Source organism: Chiloscyllium plagiosum, chromosome 35 (assembly GCF_004010195.1).
Source record: "Chiloscyllium plagiosum isolate BGI_BamShark_2017 chromosome 35, ASM401019v2, whole genome shotgun sequence".
NCBI classification, from domain to species: Eukaryota; Metazoa; Chordata; class Chondrichthyes; order Orectolobiformes; family Hemiscylliidae; genus Chiloscyllium; species Chiloscyllium plagiosum.
In genome coordinates, this window is record NC_057744.1 from 24,695,037 (window position 1) to 24,716,249 (window position 21,213).

The 21,213-nt window shown below is 39.6% G+C and overlaps 1 protein-coding gene and 1 pseudogene across 5 annotated transcripts in view; both read right to left on the reverse strand.

Moving 5' to 3' along the window:
• The window catches only part of opcml (opioid binding protein/cell adhesion molecule-like), a 2,226,798-nt gene that overhangs the window by 516,244 nt on the left and 1,689,341 nt on the right, over positions 1-21,213 (reverse strand). The window lies entirely within an intron of this gene.
• On the reverse strand, positions 11,724-11,854 carry LOC122540789 (annotated as a pseudogene).

A 21,213-nucleotide genomic window follows, 5' to 3' on the forward strand; every position in this document is an offset into this window, starting at 1 on the left:
GGGTTGAAGAGGTCGGGAAGAAGATTTCAGGTTAGGAAGGTGGTGCTGAGTTCGAAGGTTAGGACTGAGATAAGGTGGGAGGGGAGGGGAAATGAGGAAACTGGAGAAATCTGAGTTTATCCCTTGTGGTTGGAGGGTTCCTAGGCGGAAGATGAGGCGCTCTTCCTCCAGCTGTCGTGTTGCTATGGTCTCCTCATTCCTGAAGAAGTGGTCATGCCCAAAACGTCGATTCTTCTGCTCCTTGGATGCTGCCTGACATGCTCTGCTTTTCCAGCAACACATTTTCAGCTCTGATCTCCAGCATCTGCAGTCTTCACTTTCTCCTTAAAATTTATACAGCCTTATTTAAATCTGAAATTCTTGGGATGATTTGAAATTCACTGTCAGGGACAACAACAGCAATCAGAAAATAATTAATCATTCTCAAGTTTGTACTTCAAACTGGAAAACATCTTGCCAGAGAAATTGAACATTTTTTTTGACTCAATTAAGTACTTAACTCATTCAGTATAAACTCATCCTGTATTTAACAAACATACTGCAATAAGTAAAATATTTTGATTGATAGCCAGTATGTTTAAACAAATTCTTGCTGTAGTTGATTAGAGTCTGAACTGTAGGGTGAATGTTTGATATTTTAAGACATACTTGTCTCCACTATACTTCATCTAAATAGATTATATTTTCTGCTTAAAAAATGAGCAAATGGAACAAAAGAAATAAAATAACTTGACATCTGGAGTCATCACTGGGATTTCCAGTCATTTACAATTCTCATCAAAAGGCAATAAGTTACAAACTTAGATGTAAAACTAATGAAAGAAATAGGGGTATGCAAAAACAAAACAAATTTTCCAAATCAACTAGAATAAAAGTATCAGAATTCATCACTGGGATGTTTTCCCACTCGGGCTTGAATACTGAGAAAAGCTGTTTTTTTGTGTTTGAATGCGCATAATTGAGATGAAAAGATTTCTTTTGGACAGTTAGTAACACACCAGGCTCTGATTGAGAAGCTCTGGGTTCATGTCCCGCCCCAGGGCTTCAGGGGTGAGGAAGTTGCATTCATGACATGGTCAAACAGATTGAGTGTAGATTGGTAAATTCTTCCAACAAACACCACCAGAAGGAGGTAAGAGCAGGAGATTTCAGGTCTATCAGGTGATGGAAAGAAATTTTGAGCCTCTACCATGAATCGTCATGGTTACATGTAAAGACGCTTGTTCCCTCAACGACTTGAACCCATGTAACACACATTTGAATTTAAAAGCCACATCATTCCTTCTCATTCATTATATTTGTGTCACACTTGTAGTTCATTTTCCTCAATGAAAATGTATTACCTCTGGAAAATAAAATCCTGCTGAAATGAAGTTAAGCATTTGAAAATGCACTCTGATTAAATTAAATTGTCAGCAGGGCATTGTTTGATAATATAGGTGATACAACATTTATACTACAGTCAGCTAATTGCACATTTGAGTACCAAGGGCTGTCCAAACCTTCCAGTAACAATTGAAAGGCTCATCTCTTTCCAGATCTTCTGTTACAATTAGATAGTCGATTAATAATGAAGAAAACAATAGATCTTTTTGATTCCCTTGTAAATTTATCACATTCTGTTATTTTAGAATAAAATCAATATAAGGCAAAATCTACTGTAATATTTCTGTTCAAGATATCTCAGGAATTTTTAGTCACTTCCAGTTCAAACCAAATGGCAACATAATACAACCAGTTATAAACAGATTCTAAATAAAGAGATAAATTTTGGAACACAAAGAGGGAGAAATAAAAAGTTGATATTCGCTGTTTAGGAAGAATGTTAACCACAAAAATGACTCAATTTGGGTTAGGTGACGGGGTGGGTTTGAAGTGTTAGTAGTTTTAGAAACTAACTTGAATCCAACTACTTGCAATTTTAACAGAAGGTCTGGATGAGCTGGAAGGTTCATTTTCAAATGTTTCAACACCTGACTAGGTAACATTTTCAGTGAGCTTCCAGACGAAGCGCTGCTGATGATTCCGGCTTTCTATTTATATGTTTGGGTTTCTTTGGGATGATGATGTCATTTCCTACCATAATGTAATTTCCTATGGTGATTTCATTTCCTGTTCTTTTTCTCAGGGGGTGGTAGATGGGGTCTAATCCGATGTGTTTGTTGACAGAGTTCCAGTTGGAATGTCATGCTTCTTGGAATTCTCATGAGGGTCTCTGTTTGGGTTGTCCTAGGATGGATGTATTGTCCCAGTCGAAGTGGTGTCGATCCTCATGTGTACGTAAGGATACTAGTGAGAGAGGGACATGTCGTTTTGTGGCTAGTTGATGTTCTTGTATCCTGGTGGCTAGTTTTCTGCCTGTTTGTCCAATGTAGCATTTGTTACAGTCCTTGCATGGTATTTTGTAAATAATATTAGATTTGCTTGTTGTCTCTTTAGGGTCTTTCAAGATCATTAGCTGCTGTTTTCGTGTGTTGGTGGGTTTGTGGGCTACTATGATGCCAAGGGGTCTGAGTAGTCTGGCAGTCATTTCTGAGATGTCTTTGATGTAGGGGAGAGTGGCTAGGATTTCTGGATGTGTTTTGTCTGCTTGTTTGTGTTTGTTGCTGAGAAATCGGCAGATTGTATTCATTACGTACCAGTTTTTTTTAAAAATATACTGTATAGGTGTCTACAGGAAAGCAATGCATACAATAAATATTAATCTACAGAAGCAATCACCCCAACATCCACAAACAAAGGTGCATCGGAACATTATTCCAATGAGCCACCACATGATGCAGTACAGAGGAACTACGCAGAGCAGAGAAAAATCACCTATACAGTGTATTAAAAAAGAGCAGCTACCCAATGAACCCTCATGATTAGAAGCTGCTCCCAAACCTTGCAATCTCAACTCCACAAAGGTCTTCAGTCTCTACACCACCATCGAGCAGTGCTCTGAAAGCTAGCACTTCCAAATAAACCTGTTGGACTATAACCTGGTGTTGTGTGATTTTTAACTTTGTCCAGCCCAGTCCAACACTGGCACCTCTATATCATAACCACCAAGATCACCAACCTATTATCTCTTTCCAGACTTGCACTGATCCTCTCTGACCTCAGGGCATCAATCTGGTCTTGCAGACACATGTTCTTCATTTCAGATTGGAAATCAAACCTGTGAATCATTTGCTTGAAGCAAACACCATACAAACTGCTGGCATGTGTTGTAGATGTGTTACTGACCATAGCAGATTTCCATGAAGAGACATGCTGAGTCCCCTGATCTATCGGTTTTACTCGCTGTGAAAAGCTTCATGCGTCTCCCTCAATGTTAAACCACAAATGTCTGTCACAGAGGTTGATAGCTGAGCACTGAAGACCCTCTATGCTAAGGAAGCAAAGTGAGCCACATAGATTTTGGCAGCCTGTAATCCAGTGCAGAATCCAATGAGTGTGCATTGAGAAAGCAATGTGAAGTATTGACAGACAGCCAACTTCCCCATGAGCACTAAGTGAGTGAATACTAAGAAAGCAAGCTAACATCTATGAAATGCATTTTGTGCAGTGAATATGGAGTGCCTGTATCCCTGCATACAATGGAACCTGGAAGAAACATGCAAATTCATCAGTGTCTCTGAACTCTGACGTTTAGTGTTAAAGGGCTGAAATTGTTTCTGAGGTCGATCAGGAGCAGGTACAATGATGTGAGGTGAGTATCATGCTTTGTCCATTCTAATTGCATAAATGAAGGATCGAGGTGGATAGTGACCATGCAGCATTCAAGAACAGTGTTGTCAAGGAGCAGTTGCATGGTGGCTGCAATAATCTACAAATACCAGGTAGCCACACTGATTGACATGTTGGGAATTTGCACCATCTAGTCTCTCGATAAAGGGGAGAAGCATTTAAAGAGCATGTACACATACATGTGGGGAATTAAGGTTTTCATGAAATGTAAATGCATGGAGGAAAGATAGTCGGCGAGTTTTGAGAAGATTTGTAACTCAGATTGAGGCTCAGGATGTAGTTTAGCTCGCTGAGCTGAAAGGTTCATTTCCAGATGTTTCTTCACACTACTAGGTAACATCTTCAGTGGGCCTCCGAGTGAGGCACTGGCGATGATTCATGCTTTCTATTTACATGTTTAGGTTTCTTTGGGTTGGAGATGTCATTTCCTGTGGTGAAGTCATTTCCTGAGAAAAAGAGCAGGAAATGACATCACAACCGGAAAAAGACACCACCAGCCCAAAGAAACCCAAACATATAAATAGAAAGCAGGAATCGTCAATAGTGCTTTGTCCGGAGGCCCACTGAAGATGTTACATAGTAGGGTGACGAAACGTCTGGAAATGAATCTTCCAGCTCAGCGAGCAAACCTACATCCAGAAGATAGTTGTCACTCAATGGTAATATTCTGAAGGTGTCTTTAATGCTTGGCAAGGAAATTGCAAACATTTCTTTTGGTGTCAAGATTCAGATTTTTTAATATTATTCTTTGTGCATTATCCCACCTTTCTTATGTCCCACATGCCATACAAGAAGAGAAAGAGAATGATTCTGCCCATTAGCTCTATTCCTATCTCCACAGATGCTAACTGTTTTTATTTAGAATATTCTCCTTTATCACAAATTTTCAGCATCTGCAAAACTCTTCTTTTGCAATAAGTATTTTTAGATTATATATGAAAATTAGTGTACCTGGGATATTTGACTTCCATGCAATAGCCATCAATGGTACCTTGTGTCAGCCATAAGCAAATAAATTTTGAGAGATGAGGTAGATCCCTGACTAGGAATAAATAAAATACCCTAAGACTTATTCATGGTTAATAATGCAAAGTTGCAATAGTCCAAGATAATACAGTTTTCAAGCCTCTTCCACTTACTCCTCAACCAAGGCCAAACATTTACTCCAAACATCATTGATGTGTGTTATCACCAGAATGGATATATTCTTCCAATAAATTCCAACTAACAATGCAGACTTTCAAGAAAAATAGGTCAATGACAATCACAAAATACACTTTACGTGGAACAATATTTCAAAATGGGATAAAAAATAAAATCATAAGACTTCTGCTTAATATGAGTACAAGTATTATTGAGCAGAAAGCATAATCAATCTTTAATTATTGAATACGCTTTACTCATTCCCACACCCTACAAAATAAGATGAGAAAGATCAAATGTCATAAATATCTATTGTCTCTTGCTGCAAGCCTTCAATACTCAAGCTCTCCTGTTCAGTTCTCCTCATGCTGGTTGCTGTCTTGCCTGTGGCAGTCCTTTTCTTTCCCAAAACTGTCTGTCTTGGGAGGGCAAACGAGCAAGCTGCAACAATGGGCAGCATTTATATTGTTCGACTATTATCACAATACTGAGAACATGGCAGCAAAACAAGACAGAATGAAAGTTTCATGAAGCAAGTCAATAAATTGAAAACATGTGATTCTGACTCCTGCACAGTATAACTTGGAACTTTTCCTAGCCATCAGAAGTGACAAAATATTGCTGCTTAATCTGAAAGGTGCATGGGATTTTCCACCTGAACGGTGCTCTACTATGCAAGTTTAAGTTTCTCTTTTCTGGTGCAATTCTCATCCATTGTTATTTCTGCATGTAAAGCCAGTTTTTCATCCACATTTGGCATTTTAATTTATCTACACTAGTTTTTCCACAGCTGCAGCTTTGCCATTATTTATACAAAGACTTGGAAATATAATTTGATAACAGAGTTCTGAAACCTTCAATCAAACAATGCAATTAAAATTAAAATGTAACTGATGGGAAGAGAACTTCATGATGTTTTTAGATATATTTTCAAGAATATCAACATGTCGATTTTCCTTAAAATATTATTAAATAATTCAGTTTAATGTATCAAACTTCCAGTCACAGAGACATAATTACATATTATTCAGCTGACAACACTTCATTCATTGCCAAACAAGTTAGAATTAATATCTAACACCTTACAATGTAAGAATGTGCAAATATTATTTCAACGTTACTTAATTGAGCAGTAAAATTCCCCAGTAGGCAAAAAGCGCAAACTCAAAGACAGCGATATTTAACTTGTAAGTAGGATCCTACTGTGTCAAGAGTCAAAGATACATCAACTCAGTTACCAAATCCACAACACACTTTACCTGCGAAAGTAAAAGAAAAACTTGCATTTATCTACCTCAGAATGTCCCAAACTAGTTCTGACCTTTTTTGCAGCCGATGAAGTGTTTTTGAATTACAGCCAATATTGGAATGTTGGAAATGTGACAGCCAATCTGTGCATAGCAATGTCTCACAAATAGGAGAGATCATGGCCAGAACATCTGTTTTACAGATGGTAGTTTGTGGGTTAAATATTGCCCAGGACAACAGGAGGAACTCCTCCGCTATTTCTCAAGTGGTTCTATGCATTATCGCCTCATTCAAAAGGTGACACCTCCCTCAGTGCAGCATCCCCTCAGAACTGTACTTGTGTGTCATTCGAAATTGCGTTTTTGTCTCTGGAATGCAGGCTGAACACACAATCTAACTCTGACGCATGGGTATTAACCCTGAGCTAAGTCAGTAATTGTGGCATTATGTATAGTTGCAACACATCTATTTTCAGAAAAGTCATATTAATTATCTCATTGACAAGATAATACATTTTATTTATCAGATCAGTGAATTTTAGATCTGTTATTTTTGATTTGTATTGTACCACACCACCATACCTGTTAATTTTTTTCCCCTATCAGTTTGCATTTCAAACCGTAATCTCCTGTTTAAACCTGTGACCCAAAGAAAATGATTTTGGCAGTTTATTAGTTGTTGGATAATGTTATTTGCACCAACTGAGTGCAATTTTCATAACTGACTGACATCTTTAATCCATTTGAGAAGATATTATGAGACTATATGTACAGTTCTACAATACACTCAAAAACCCCAGTGTCGCAATACATTTTGCAAAGCCTCAAAAGCGCTAGGACTGAGGAGCTACATAACTGCATTGTTTTGATTAATCCATAAAAGTGATTATTTAAAGTCACAAACAAGTGTCATGTCAGCCTACGCAGCTGACTTATTTTTACTGCAGTAAACATATAATAGTTCTTCGAAGTTGGTTATTTTCTCTCAATCTTTGTGCAGCAGAATCTTACACCAGTGCCAAGTATTTTCACTGTCTGGCACCACTAACAGCTAGCTATACAATTCAAAAAGCAAGTGCTGTGTTCGTAGCTACACTTCAACACTTCAACTTAGATTTATAATTACCTGCAGGGGACCACTGGAACCTAATGAGAGTGAGATTTCAAAATTACACTCCCAGAGATCATCTCAGAATCCCAGTGCTACAGGGATAGTTTGAATTTTCAAAGGATTGGGAGGGTTTTGGGAGAGAAAAGGAGTGAATAAGGAAATCCACTCACTGCTCATAAATGACCCACTATCTTCTAAAGGCTATGTGTTTGCAAACACAAATTGTCAGCAATATTCACATTTAAAACAGGAAATTGGGACATTCATTCAAATTTGTGGATTCTTAATTCTTATCACATTCAAATTTCTTAATTCTGATGGGTCAACTCCCAATGAGCTTTTCAGTAGGAATCAATGGCTACTAATGAAACAGGTACATATCATTGATTTTTCTTCTTCATTGATTAGGCCACTTTTGGAATACTGTGAGTAATTCTGGTCTCCCTGTTATAGGGAAAAACTTGAAAGAGTTCAGAAAAAATTTATAAGAATGTTTCCGGGTTTGGAGGGTTTGAGCTATAGGGAATGGCTGAATAGGCTGGGGTTGTTTTCCCTGGAACATCGGAGAATGAGGGGTGACCCTATAAAGGTTTATAAAATCATGAAGGGCACAGATAGGTAAATAGACAAGGTATTTTCCCTGGGATGGGCAGTCCAGAGCTAGTAGGCATAGATTTAAGATGAGAGGGGAAAGGTTTAAAAGGGACCTGAGGGACAACTTTTTCACCCAGAAGGTAGTGCGTGTGTGGAATGAGCTGCCAGAGGAAGTGGTGGAGGCTGGTGCAGTTACAATATTTAAAAAGCATCCGATGGATACATGAATCGGAAAGATTTAGAGGGATATGGATGAAATGCTGGCAAATGGGACTAGATTTATTTGGGATAGCGAGTCAGCATGTTTCCATGCTGCACATCTCTATGACTCTCGTCCTGGATTATTGAGACCAATTGTTGCAGCTTTCTTTCTGGTCTTGGCGAGACAGACAGAACTTGAAGGTCCATTATATAAAAATAGAAAGTGGTGGAGAAATTCAGGAGGTCTAGCAGCATCTTGGAGGGAGAAACAATGAATGAATTGAGTCTGATGGGACTTATTTTTCCACTCAGCACTCCTGGCTGAAAATTGTTGCAAATGCTTCAGCCTTGTCTATTGCATTGATGTGCAAATCTTCCCAACCATTGAGGATGAAAATATTTATGGAGCCTCCTCTTTCCATTGTTTAATTGTCCATATCCATTCAAAACACGATGTGGCAGGACTGCAGAGCTTGGAACTGATCCATTGGTTGCAGAATCACTTTGCTCTATTTATCACCTGCTGTTTATACTGTTCGGAACACAAATAGTTGTGTGTTGTACCTGCACGAAGTTGACATCGCATTTTTAGCAATGCCTGGTGTTGATCCTGGCTGCACTCTTCATTGAACCAGGGTAAATTCCCTGGCTTGATAGTAATAGTAGAATGGAGGATAGGCTGGGCCATGACCTTGTAGATTATGTTGCAGCACAATTCAGTTGATAGCTCACAGCACCTCATGGATGACCAGTCTTGAGTGGCTAAATCTGTGTGAAGTCTATCTATTTTAACACAATTGTGCTACACAACACAATAGAGGACATCTTCAACATCAATATTTCACCTCCACAAGAATTCTGCTGTGGTCACTTTTTTCAATACTGTCATGGACAGATGTTTTTATGGTGAGCAGATTTTTAAGGATGAGGTCAAACACAATTTAATCCTTAATACCTGCTGCAGACCTATTTTACCAGCTATGTCCTTCAGGCTCGACCAGCTTGATCAATAGTGGTGCTGACAAGACACCCTTCGTGATGAAATATCCCACACAGAATACATTCTATATCCTTGCCACCTCCTCCAAGATTCCTTTTTCAATGGTAGTCAATATTGAGGAGTACTGATTCATCCAAACAAGAACATTGGTATGTGGTAGCAAGCAGGAATTTTCCACGTGCATGCTTGACCTGATGCCATCAGAAGGTGTGAAGTCAAAACCGAGGATTCACAAGGTAAAACCCACCACATTATATACCACTGTGCCCTCACTTCTGCCGGGTCAGTTCCCTCTGGGGGACAGAACAGCCCCAGGAATTGTGTTTGGCAGGTACGTGGTAATGTAAATCTTTAAGAGGTGCAGGTGAATTCCAAAGATATTTCTCATGAGTGAATTAAAGTTAATGTTGTAGCAGTGCATTTGTTCATGTTTTAAATTAAATACAAAATTATTTCCTTTATGTTCAAAATAAAACATTAATCAACTGTTTTATGACCTCAAGAGGGAAGACACAGCCGAACTGTTTCATAAAATACATTTACACAGGAAATGCATGTTCTTAAATTTGTAAGTTATGAAAAGAGATTCATTTAAAATTCTGCTCACATATTACAAGTTTATGAGATTGTATTATAATTAAAGTTTGAGAATTAACCTGATATAACAAGTAGGTTACTCTGTCATTCCGTTTTAGTCTCTATCCAAAGTTCAGTGGGAGCAACTTAATATTGTCTGAATGTCAATTAAAGTTTTATTCTCGCAGACAGTTGGCAAGCTGGTTGGCTTTGTGCTAATGCTTAAAAGCAGTGAATTTGTTTAATTAATCAAAGTCCAACAGCTCACACAGGAACTGATTAAACTTCACAGCACCAGTTACAATTATAGGACGGTACTGTGAAGCCCCTTTCCTGAAACAGGTTGCCAGCACTTTGATTTTCTCATATTCACAGAGCTCAGACTTGCATGTCAAACAGAGAGTCGAAGTGTGTAAATGTAGCAAGAGAAGAAGAACACAAAAAAGATGGAGAGAGAGAGAACTTTCGTAAAGCCTTTCACCAACATGGTAGACTAATTTGTAATTCAGGGAGAGCTTGCCAATTGGATACAAAATTGGCTCAACAGTAGGAGACAAAGACTGGTCTTGGACGGTTGCTTTCAGACTGGACAGCTGTGACCAGCAGTGTTCCACTGGGACCGGGGCTGGGTCCATTTTTGTTTGTCATTTACTTAAACAATTTAGATGAGAATATTGAAGGCATGATTATTAAGTTTGTGGATGGACACCAAAATTGGTGGTATAGTAGACAGTGAAGAAGGAGATCTAAGATTACAAAGAGACCTTGATCAATTAGAGCAGTGGGGTAAGGAGTGGTAGATAGAGTTTAAGTTGGATAAATGTGAGGCATTGAATTTTGGTAAAACAAACAAGGGCAAGATTTTCTCAATTAAAAAGAGGGCCTTGCATGGTGTTGTGGACCAGAGAGACCTAGGGGTTTATGTACATAATTCTTTGAAGTTTGCCTCACATGTAAATTGGATGGTTAAGAAGGCATTTAGCATGCTTGCTTCATTGGTTAGACCTTTGAGAATAGGAATTGGGATGTCATGTTGAGTTTGTACAGAACGTTGGTGACACGTCTTCTGGAATATTGTGTTCAGTTCTGGTCGCCCTATTATTAGAAGGATATTATTAAGCTAGTGAGGATTCAAGAGAGATTTATCAGAACGTTGTCAGGAATGGAAGGTTTGAGTTATAAGGAGAGGTTGATTAGGCTGGGACTTTTTTCACTAGAGTGTAGGATGTTGCAGGGTGATCTTACAGAGACTTACAAAATCATGAGGGGTATAGATAGATGAATGGCAGGTGTCTTTTCCCTAGGATTGGGGATTTCAAGACGAGGGGACATACTTTTAAGGTGAGAGGACAAAGATTTTAAAAAGACGTGAAGGGCAACGTTTTTACAAAAAATGATTCATGTATGGAATGTACTTCCAAAGGAAACATTGGATGTGCACACAGTTGCAACATCTAAAAGACATTTGAATAAGTGCCCAAGTAAGAAATGTTTGGAGTAATATGGGCTAAACACAGGCCAGTGGGAATAGTTTAGTTTGGGATTATGCTCAGCATGGACTGGTTGGACCGAAGGGTCTGTTTCAGTACTGCATGACTCTATGACTCTATAAACAGAGAGATAATTGGCTTCTTTAAAGCAGGGAACTGAGAATAAACTGTATCTCTCTGAATCGCATCATGACCCAAATTGCTGCTGCTGGCAATAATTAAGCCTTCTGCCATTTGTTGAGGTTTATTGTGCAAGCTCCTTTATTCTTTGAATATTTATAGAAAATAGAGGTGCCACAGGCAAGCTGAATAGTTTATACAAACATAAACCAAAAGAAAACCCACAATAAATCTCCTCTGTGGCTTTTGTGCATTATACCACTAGCAAAAATTATCTTTGTTGAAATTTTTTGATCCCATCACAGGGTTTCCCCAATTTATGATTGCTTGACTGACGAACACAGTCTCATCGAGGGGTGTAATTTTAAAGCCCTGGCGTCAACATTTCTTGTCCTTACAAATGGCCCCTTTTTAGTGTCTAGCTTATTGTTCCAACTTGAATGCAAATTACTTGTAAACAGATTACATGATGACTCCCATTTGCAACTTGGAGACTGTTTCTGTATGCTGCAAATTTTGCAATTGAGCATCCTACATCTGGGGACATTGTGGGTGACGGAACACCCAAAGTGCCATGGAACAGTCTCAGCCTGGGAGAACCACCTTCATGATCATGGTTTCTTCCCTGCCAGGTAAATATTGCTCACTGAGGAAATCTTGCCCCACTTAGTCTATGGCTAAAGAAGTCAGGACATATGTTGCCTGATTCAGTTAATATTTGACTTTTCAATAAATTATTAAGATGTATGTCTGCCCTGGTAGAACAAATTGCATACTTTACGTGAGAGCTTATATTAATATTCTAAAATAAAGTTATATATTTTCTCTGAAAATTTATCACAATGAAAAGCTGCTGAGTGCTCTCTGATGCAGAGTTGTACTACTGAGACACAATTATATGCGCTAGCTCAGAGTGGAGGCGAACTGGATGGTTGCACTTTGTTGAGAAGCACAACAAAAAATATAAATGCATTGAAGCAATAATCTTCAAGAAATGGAAAATATTATGAACTGAAGAAACATTGTTCTTCTTTGTGTGTATCCTGTCAACCATACTCGTCCGGTGTTTAAATACAGAGTTCCTGGATTTAGAAACAATAAATTTGCTTGTATGCATACAGGTTGACAGGTTATAATGCCATAAAACATCCAGCATGTGTCCAAGTAACTAAGATACATCCCTATTGTAGTTGTGACATCAATATTGTGTCTTACAGTCACAGAGTCATAGAGATGTACAGCATAGAAACAGACCCTTCCATCCAATCCGCCCAACCCGTCCATGCTGACCAGATATCCCAACCCAATCTAGTCCCACCTGCCAGCACCCAGCCCACATCCCTTCAAATCCTTCCTATTCATATACCCATCCAAATGCTTCTTAAATGTTGCAATTGTACCAGCCTCCACCACTTCCTCTGGCAGCTCATTCCATACACATCTTGTATACATGTTTAGCAGGAATCGTATTTCTCCCACATTTGAGAATAAGATTGTTGTTTATTGCCTCGACTAATATATGGATAGCAAAATTTATGAGGTTTACATTTTTTTAAAAAAACTTACTCAGGAGATGTGAGACTAACTAGAAGACCAGCATTTATTACCCATTATAAATGCCATGAGAATATGCCAGTGAATCATCGTTTTGAACTGCTGCAGTTCATCCAATGCGTGTGTGTGCTGGGATTGAGGAGATTGCAAATTTTTGAGCAAAGACACAGTGTTATATTTATAACAAGGCTGACAACTGACTTGGAGGTGAACAGGCAGTTGACATATCCTCACTCACATGTTGCTCTTGTTCCTCTAGGTAATCATGGCCACAGGTTTGAAGTGTGTTGTCCAAGTAACCTCGGCGAATTGCAAAATTTTACCTCATCTCTAGATGATGCACTGTACTGTTACTGAATCATTGGTGGAGGGAGTGAATAGTTAAGGTCAAACAAGTGGGATACTTGGTTTCTAATGGTGTTGAATTTCCTTATCATTGCTGGTGCTATACTCAGCCACATGACCTGTGGGGGAATAAGGGAGAGGGAGTGGTTAGAGTTCGGAGTTATTTTGTCTGCCCTATGTGCTGCAGATAATGGACAAACATTGATGCGTCAAGTTGAGTTATTCACCTGACACATTCACACAAAATTCCTTGCCTCTGATCTGCTCTTTACTTATATTATTCACATGTCTTCCAAGGCAACGATAACCCCATGAGATATTGATTCCACAATAATAACACTGTTTATTGTCAAAAGGAGTTGGTCAGATTCCATGCGATTGGAGATGGTCACAGTCTAGCATATGACCAAATTTGAATGTTGTTCAGGTCTTGCCACATACAGACACAGATGGCTTACTTAGTTGTAAATGCAATGGAATTGAACTTTATGCAATTGTCACTCAACATCTTCACTTCCAACATTATGATAGATCATGGTCACTGTTGAAATGAGTGAAAGCTTTGGATTTCGAACAATGCCCGAAAGACCTCCTGCAATGATGTCCTGGGATGAGATGATCTGTGCTCTTGGACTAAAGCCAATGGGGAGCTTGGCCTCTATTCGAATTGGCTTAAGTTTCGCGAATGACTCCCTGATGCCAAACTGTTATTTCAATAACTCATCTCATTTCTTGAGTATAACTGTTTTGTCCCATAACTGGCCAAAACTGTAAGGAGTAAAGTGGTGTTGGCAACATCCTAACTAAGTATTAGTGATCAGGCTTTTGTCACTTGATAGGAGTTTTTTTGATACCATTCCTCACTTTGCTGATGACTAAGAATAGACTGATGGGGCAGTAACTGGCCAGATGAATTTGTTCTCCGTTTTGTGAAGAAGACAAACATGGGCAGCTTTATTGGTCAGATGTCAGCATTGTAATTCAATCGAAACATCTTGGCTAAAGACATGGCTCATTCTGGAGCACAAGGCTACAGCTGAGATGTTGTCAGATCTATATTCTTCACAGTATCTAGTGGAGAGAATCATGTGGAGTGAATCCCATGATTTGAAGATTGATGTTGTAATGCTGAGAATGTACAGAGAAGGGTGAGACAGGTTATTGATTTACAATGTTTGGTTGAAAATGATTCACCCTTGTTGTTTGTACTGATGCGCTGAACTCTATCTTTTGGATAGGAAGTATTTGTGGGGATTCCTCCTGCCATTAGTTAATTGACTACCAACATTTATCACTCGATTTGACAGACCTGCAGAGTTTTACTCTGATTTATTATAGAGTCATAGAGATGTACAGCATGGAAACAGACCCTTCGACCCGTCCATGCCGACCAGATATCAAACATTTGCTTCTAAAAGGTTGCTTTTGCTCTATACCATGTTTAAAGCTCTGCATTGTCACTTCACCAGCTTGACATCACTTGTTCAAGTGTGTCTGGTGCTGCTTCCAGAATGCTATTGAAGTGAGACAATTGATTGAGATTGATATTTAAAGGGAGAGAATAGATAAATGAAGCCATGAACACCTTTACTCAATGTGATGGGAATATAGCCAATACCGTGTGCATGATGGGACATTTGGGCAATTCTCTGGGATCTTAGCTTAGAATGTAAATTTATACAACTGAACGACCTTCACAGCTTGAATCAACAGACTCAAAGTGATAAGGAAATAAGGAGACATTGTTAGGACTGAATGTGATAATAAACATCCGGAGCGAATGAGTACATGAAAAAGGACACCTCTTTCTCTTTTATTGACAAGGATATGGAATGTAAGTCAGTGACAATATGAATATAGTCAGTGACGATTGAACTGTAAAAATATACAAATGGAATTAAAAATTAAGATGACAACAGTCACACTTACTTTGTATTAGGGAGAGACCATGATGGATGGTAACCGAGCATGTCTCCATTTAGATATTTAACAACAAAGTCTATAAGTGTGCACAAGACTTATGGGTGGCACGGTGGCACAGTGGTTAGCACTGTTGCCTCACAGCACCGGAGACTTGGGTTCAATTCCCGCCTCAGGCGACTGACTGTGTGGAGTTTACACGTTCTCCCCGTGTCTGCGTGGGTTTCCTCCGGGTGCTCCGGTTTCCTCCCACAGTCCAAAGATGTGCAGGTCAGGTGAATTGGCTATGCTAAATTGCCCGTAGTGTTAGGTAAGGGGTAAATGTAGGGGTATGGGTGGGTTGCGCTTCGGCAGGTCGGTGTGGACTTGTTGGGCCAAAGGGCCTGTTTCCACACTGTAATGTAATCTAAGACTCAAAGTGGTTGTTTTGTACTATAGCACTCTCCTGAGTCCTTCATTAGGTCAGGATTGATATCATATAAACACAGAGAATTTGCTTACTGGCAGAGTAGATCATGGGAAATGCTGGGTCACGGGGTTATAGATTGTGGTTGGGTGCAATTTAGCTGTTGGTATTAATCCACAATGCCTCATAAGTGTCCATCCTAACTCCAGGGAATCACTGCAGGAATTCCACAGGGTAGTGTCTGTGGCTCAATCATGTTCAGTGCCTTCATCAATGACTTTCCCTCCATCATAAAGTCAGAAGTAGGGATATTCTCTGTTGAGTTACAGTGTGGTTCATCTCAGATACTGAACGAGTTTGTGGGTCACGTCAGATACTAAAAGAGTCCACGACCATGTTCACCAAGACCTGGACAATATCCAGTCTTGGTTCGGTAAGTAGCAAGTAATACAGTACAACTTCGGTTATCCGAACATTGATTATCCAAATGTCGGACTATCTGAACAAGATCTCAAGGTCCCAATGCTTGGGACACTCCTCGTGGTCATCAGATCAGTTATCCAGATGCTCGATTATCCAAACAAAATACTCCCCACCTGTATTGTTTGGATAATCGAGGTTGTTCTGTGTTTATACCACATGAGTGCACAGCAGTGACCACCTGCACGAGAGGTAATGAACCAATGTCCCTTGACGTTCAATGGCTTTACCACTGAATCCCCACTTTCAACATCTTGGGAGATATGGCACAGACATGGTGGGGCAAAGAATTTGTTTCTATGCTATAGGACTCTATACCATTGACAAGATGCTGAACTGAACTAGCCGTATGAATATTGCAGCAACATAATCAGGTCAGAGGTTTGGAGTTCTGTGGCAATTAATTCACCTCCTGACTTCCCAAACCCTATCTGCCATCTACAAGACAAAAGTCATGGTGTGTGACTGAATGTTTTCCACTAGCCTGGATGAGTGCAGATTCAATGCTCAAGAAGCTTACACCATTCAATCTATTGGACTGGCAAGCCATTCACCACCATTAATACTGACTCACTTCACCACTGATCCATAATGGCAGCAGTGTGTACCATCTACAGGATGCACTGTGGTGTCTTAACAAGGCTCCTCTTACTGCACCTTCCAAACCATGATCTCTAACATCAGGAAGTTCACTGACAGCAGATGCATGGAAACATCGTCACATGCGAGTTCCCCTCCCCAAGACATTCCATCCTGACCTGAAAGCAGATAGCTGTTACTTCATCATCGTTGGGTCAAAATCTTGGAATTCCCTTCCTGACAGCATTAAGAGTGGCTTCACACACCAACAACTGGAGCAGTTCAAGAAGGCAGCTCACTACTATGTCTCAAGGGCAATTAAGGATGTGCAATCTGGCATAGGAGGGGGCTTTCGTTTGAATGAAGGTGGCTGGTGTTGTTCTTTTTTGCTCCTGGAATTATTGGTAGTGATGACCTCTGCTGTTTGCCTTCACCAGAGGTGGAAGGTAGACTTGCATGAGCTGCTCCGGAGGCATAGGGAAAACTGGCAGCAGGGAAGTGAAATAAAAGGTTTATGAATTGCAAGGCAGAGAAAATACCAATATCTTGGCAATCTCCTGTCAAACAAGGATAACATTATCTGAGAGAGAAAAAAAATGTTTTGCAATCTCTCTCCTAGTCCTGGCTGGGCTCTTCAATGAATTATATGACCACATGCAAGTTGTGTCTCACTGGGATCTCTGCACATATACTTTGTGTTTGCATCATAACAGTGATAATATGTCACTTGCACATAAAAGTATGTCCAGCTGCTGTGGACCCAGCAACATTGACTGAGTTGCTTCACTGTGCTTTATTACAGCAATCACATTTCGTGTGTCTGAGCTTAAAATGGATCACATACACTAGTGGTGTTGCCAGTCCACTCGATCTTCACTGCACCAGTGCTCCAATTTGACATGTCTATCAATCACACTACTGAGGAATTTACTGTCTTCCAAATGTGTGATTTCAAGACAAGGCATGAAGACAGATTGCTGGTTTATCACAGTTAATCTTTTAATTAGTTAATCAATTTCTACATATTCTATCATAAAACTCATCCAACTAAAAGCTGCACAAAGTGAAAGATGCTACTGACAGACTGTCCTCTGATCATTTAGATGTGACAGCAACTCTCTATCTTTCAGCCCAAGAGAAATAAATGTAATTTTCAGTTAGATGCCTTCAATGTTTTCAAATACATGTCAGTTTCTTAATAAACATAGGAACATAGGAAAAGGAGTAGGCCAATCAGCCCCTCGAGCCTGATCAGTTTCCAATAAGATTGTGGCTGGGTTTTGGCCTAACTCAACAGATCTGCTTCTGGCCCATTTCCTTAATACCTTTGCTTCCCAAAAAAAAAACTATCTCAGATTTAAAATTAGCAACTGATCCAGCAGCAACTGCTATTTCAGGAAAAGAGCTCCAAACATCTCTCACTCTTCATGTGTAGAAATACTTCCTAAAATCATTCCTTAGTGGTCTGGCCCTAATTCTGGATGATAGTCTCTAGTTCTAGAATCCCCAGTTAGTTGAAATGGCTTATTTTTATCCAACCTGTCTTTTCCAGTTTATATCTTGAAGATTTCAAACAGATCACCCCTTAACCTTCTAAATTCTAGTGAAAACATGTCTCGTTTGCATAATCTCTCCTCATTACTTCACCCTGAAGTTGAGTTATCATTCTTGTAAACAGATGATGTACTCCCTCCAAGGCCAATATATCCTTCCTAAGACATGGTGCCAGACATGCTCGCTGTACTCCAAGTGGGATTAGATTAGATTAGATTAGATTACTTAGTGTGGAAACAGGCCCTTTGGCCCAACAAGTCCACACCGATCCTCCGAAGAGAACCCACCTCCTCTATATTTATCCCTGACTAATCCACCTAACACCACGGGCAGTTTAGCATGGCCAATACACTTAACCTGCACATCTTTGGACTGTGGGAGCAAACCAGAGCATCCGGAGGAAGCCCACGCAGACACAGGGAGAATGTGCAAACTCCATACAGACAGTTGCCTGAGGCGGGAATTGAACCGGGGCCCCTGACGCTGTGAGACAGCAGTGCTAACCACTGAGCCAATGTGCTGCCCCATCCAACTAGAGTTTTGTGTACTTTCAAGATAACTTCTTTACCTTTATACTGTAGTCCTCTGGATATAAAGGCTGGCATTCTATTAGATTTCTTATTATTTTCAGCACTTGTTTGCAATGTTTTAAAGGTCTATGCATCTGAATCTCCATTTCTCCTTGGACATCCACTGTATTTAATGCTACACCATTCTAGAAAGTACCCTGATCTGTCCTTTCTCAGTCCAAAATGGATAACGTCTCACTTGCTTATATCAAATTCCATCTGTCACAATTTTGCTCATTCAGTTAATCCAACAATCTCCCTTTGTCATGTTATGCGATCATTTACACTGTTTGTCATCAGCAAATTTGGATACATGCTTTCTATGCCATTATCCATTTTGTTAATAAGTAATGTGAATAAGTGAGTCCCTAACACAGATATTTGTGGGACACGAAATAAAAAAAAAATCCAAAGGAATGTGGACCATGGAAATCAGAACCATGAACAGAGATTGCTGGAAAAGGTCACTGAACATGGCAGAGAAAGCACAGGTAACTTTCCAGGTCCAGTGACCCTCCGTCAGAACATCTTCTGTACCATGGAATTTTGCCCAGATATAACTGAAAAAAGTAAGGCTTTTCTAGCCTTTATCCTTTACCCTCACATTAATCCCATGCTCCATCCTTGCCCTCCTACCCACCTGTACCCAAGGCCATTCATGGACCCCAAGCCAACCTATTTCTTCATCTCATCCACGCCTTCATCCCAGGTAATGGTAGTTCCATGTCCATTCACATACAACATAGTGTAGAAAACCAGTGAACCTTATAGGGACAACAGAATATTGGATAAAGGTTTTGAAGTTTTATTTAAGTATTCGGTTATCACTATAAACTTCATTGGTTCCACATACTACAGTATATTGTATCTGTGTAGGCATAGAACTACCATGTGAGTAGATATGGAAAAGGCAGAAAGTAATGGATAAAGTTTTTGATGGTTTAGTTATTACTTTTGACTTTCTACAAGCCAATAAATGTGTGAATGATCCAGACCCTTCTAAGTAATGGAACCAGCAAGATTTTGGAACCTTTAATCATATATAAATACACGTGGTGTAATTAGCAGCAAGAATAACAGAGTTGTTGGAGCTGTTAATAATAACTGTTTTCTCAGGGGCTCTGTTGTTTAAACAGACTAATCGATTTCTCAGCTCTCAGAAAAGCCTCATTATGTAACCTTGGCTAAAAATGGAGACCAGTTTGTGAGAGTGGGTGAGAGGCAGAGTTTGGCATGCAGGCGATGAGGAGGACCTTTTGAATTTACCTTTCAAAAAGGTTCCTCATGCAGACATCGGTTCATGGTACTTCTGAGCTGCCTCTAAAATGCCTAACCCCACAATGGCGTGAGTCAGGCCAGGATTGCAAGGTGCGTGTTCTCAATCTGAATGGACCTACACCCTTAAAGGGCAGTGGTGGTGACTGGAAACCCTGGGATAAGCTTTAAGGTTCTCAGAGTTGAGACCCATCCACCATTTTTCATTGTGTTCACCAATCCATTGAAAGTCCAGATGAGAGTTTTATCCTTTCTAATGTCAATAAAAGGTCTGATAAGGAATGCTCCCTTCCTCTGATGATGGAAAATCTTGCATTCTGCTGACACTAAGAGACTTAGAGAGGAATTGATGAACCCATGTCTTCATGTCCTTTGGGAATTTAAATGCATTTTCCCAACAATATTATTTCGCTCAGACTGCTGACCAATAGATATCACTTATTCGAATCGTAATGAGATTGCAGATTCTCCTGCTAATACTTGGCTAATGTGTTATCTAAAGTATGAAATCAACTTTGTTGGCTTTGTGGATGGAGCAGCAAAATAACACTGAATCAATTTATATTCTGCTGTTGAAGTGGGAATGGATGCATGCATGACTCTGTTGACCTTTTCTCAAGTTTAAGACTTGTAATGACTGAATTGCCTGCCTATTGAGAAGGTTCCATTAGATATTTAATTGCAGGCAGTTTATAGTCAAGAAAAATATTAGCAGTGCTGCAGGGTTTTCATGGAATCTTTAGTATTATGTTTCCACACAACGGTCCACGAGAAGTTATGCAAGTGATGTCTCAACAGTAATTAAAAAGGACTGTTTATTTTAAAAAGACACTTTGATGCCTTGGAGCAGCTTATCTAGCATGGAAATCCAACATTAGGCTACTGCGATTTTGTTATACACTTCTGTTTCGCTGTAATAATTTTACTGATAAATAAATCCTTTTTTCATTTTGCCTGATCCCAAAAACCTATCAGAGGAGATGGGAGCATATGGTTTGCAGTGCATATGAATTTGAGAGTGTAATGCTGTGAGAAAAGGTAACTGTTTGCCCAATGCCATGCTATTTCATTCACACTCACATCAGGAAACAAACTCGATACACAATGCTTATTGAAGCTGTCTTTGCATTGAGCTCAGAGGTCTCTGTGTTAGAAAAGGCCCAATTGTGACAGCAACCTTGCTAGGAGTAACAATCACTTTTCACCTAATCTCTGTAGAGCAGGTCTTAACAATTCACCGCGGTCACCAAACATTTTTTGCTCTTATGCTGTGTACAAGCAAATGAGTTCCTGACCTTATTTTGTGAAAAGTCATGG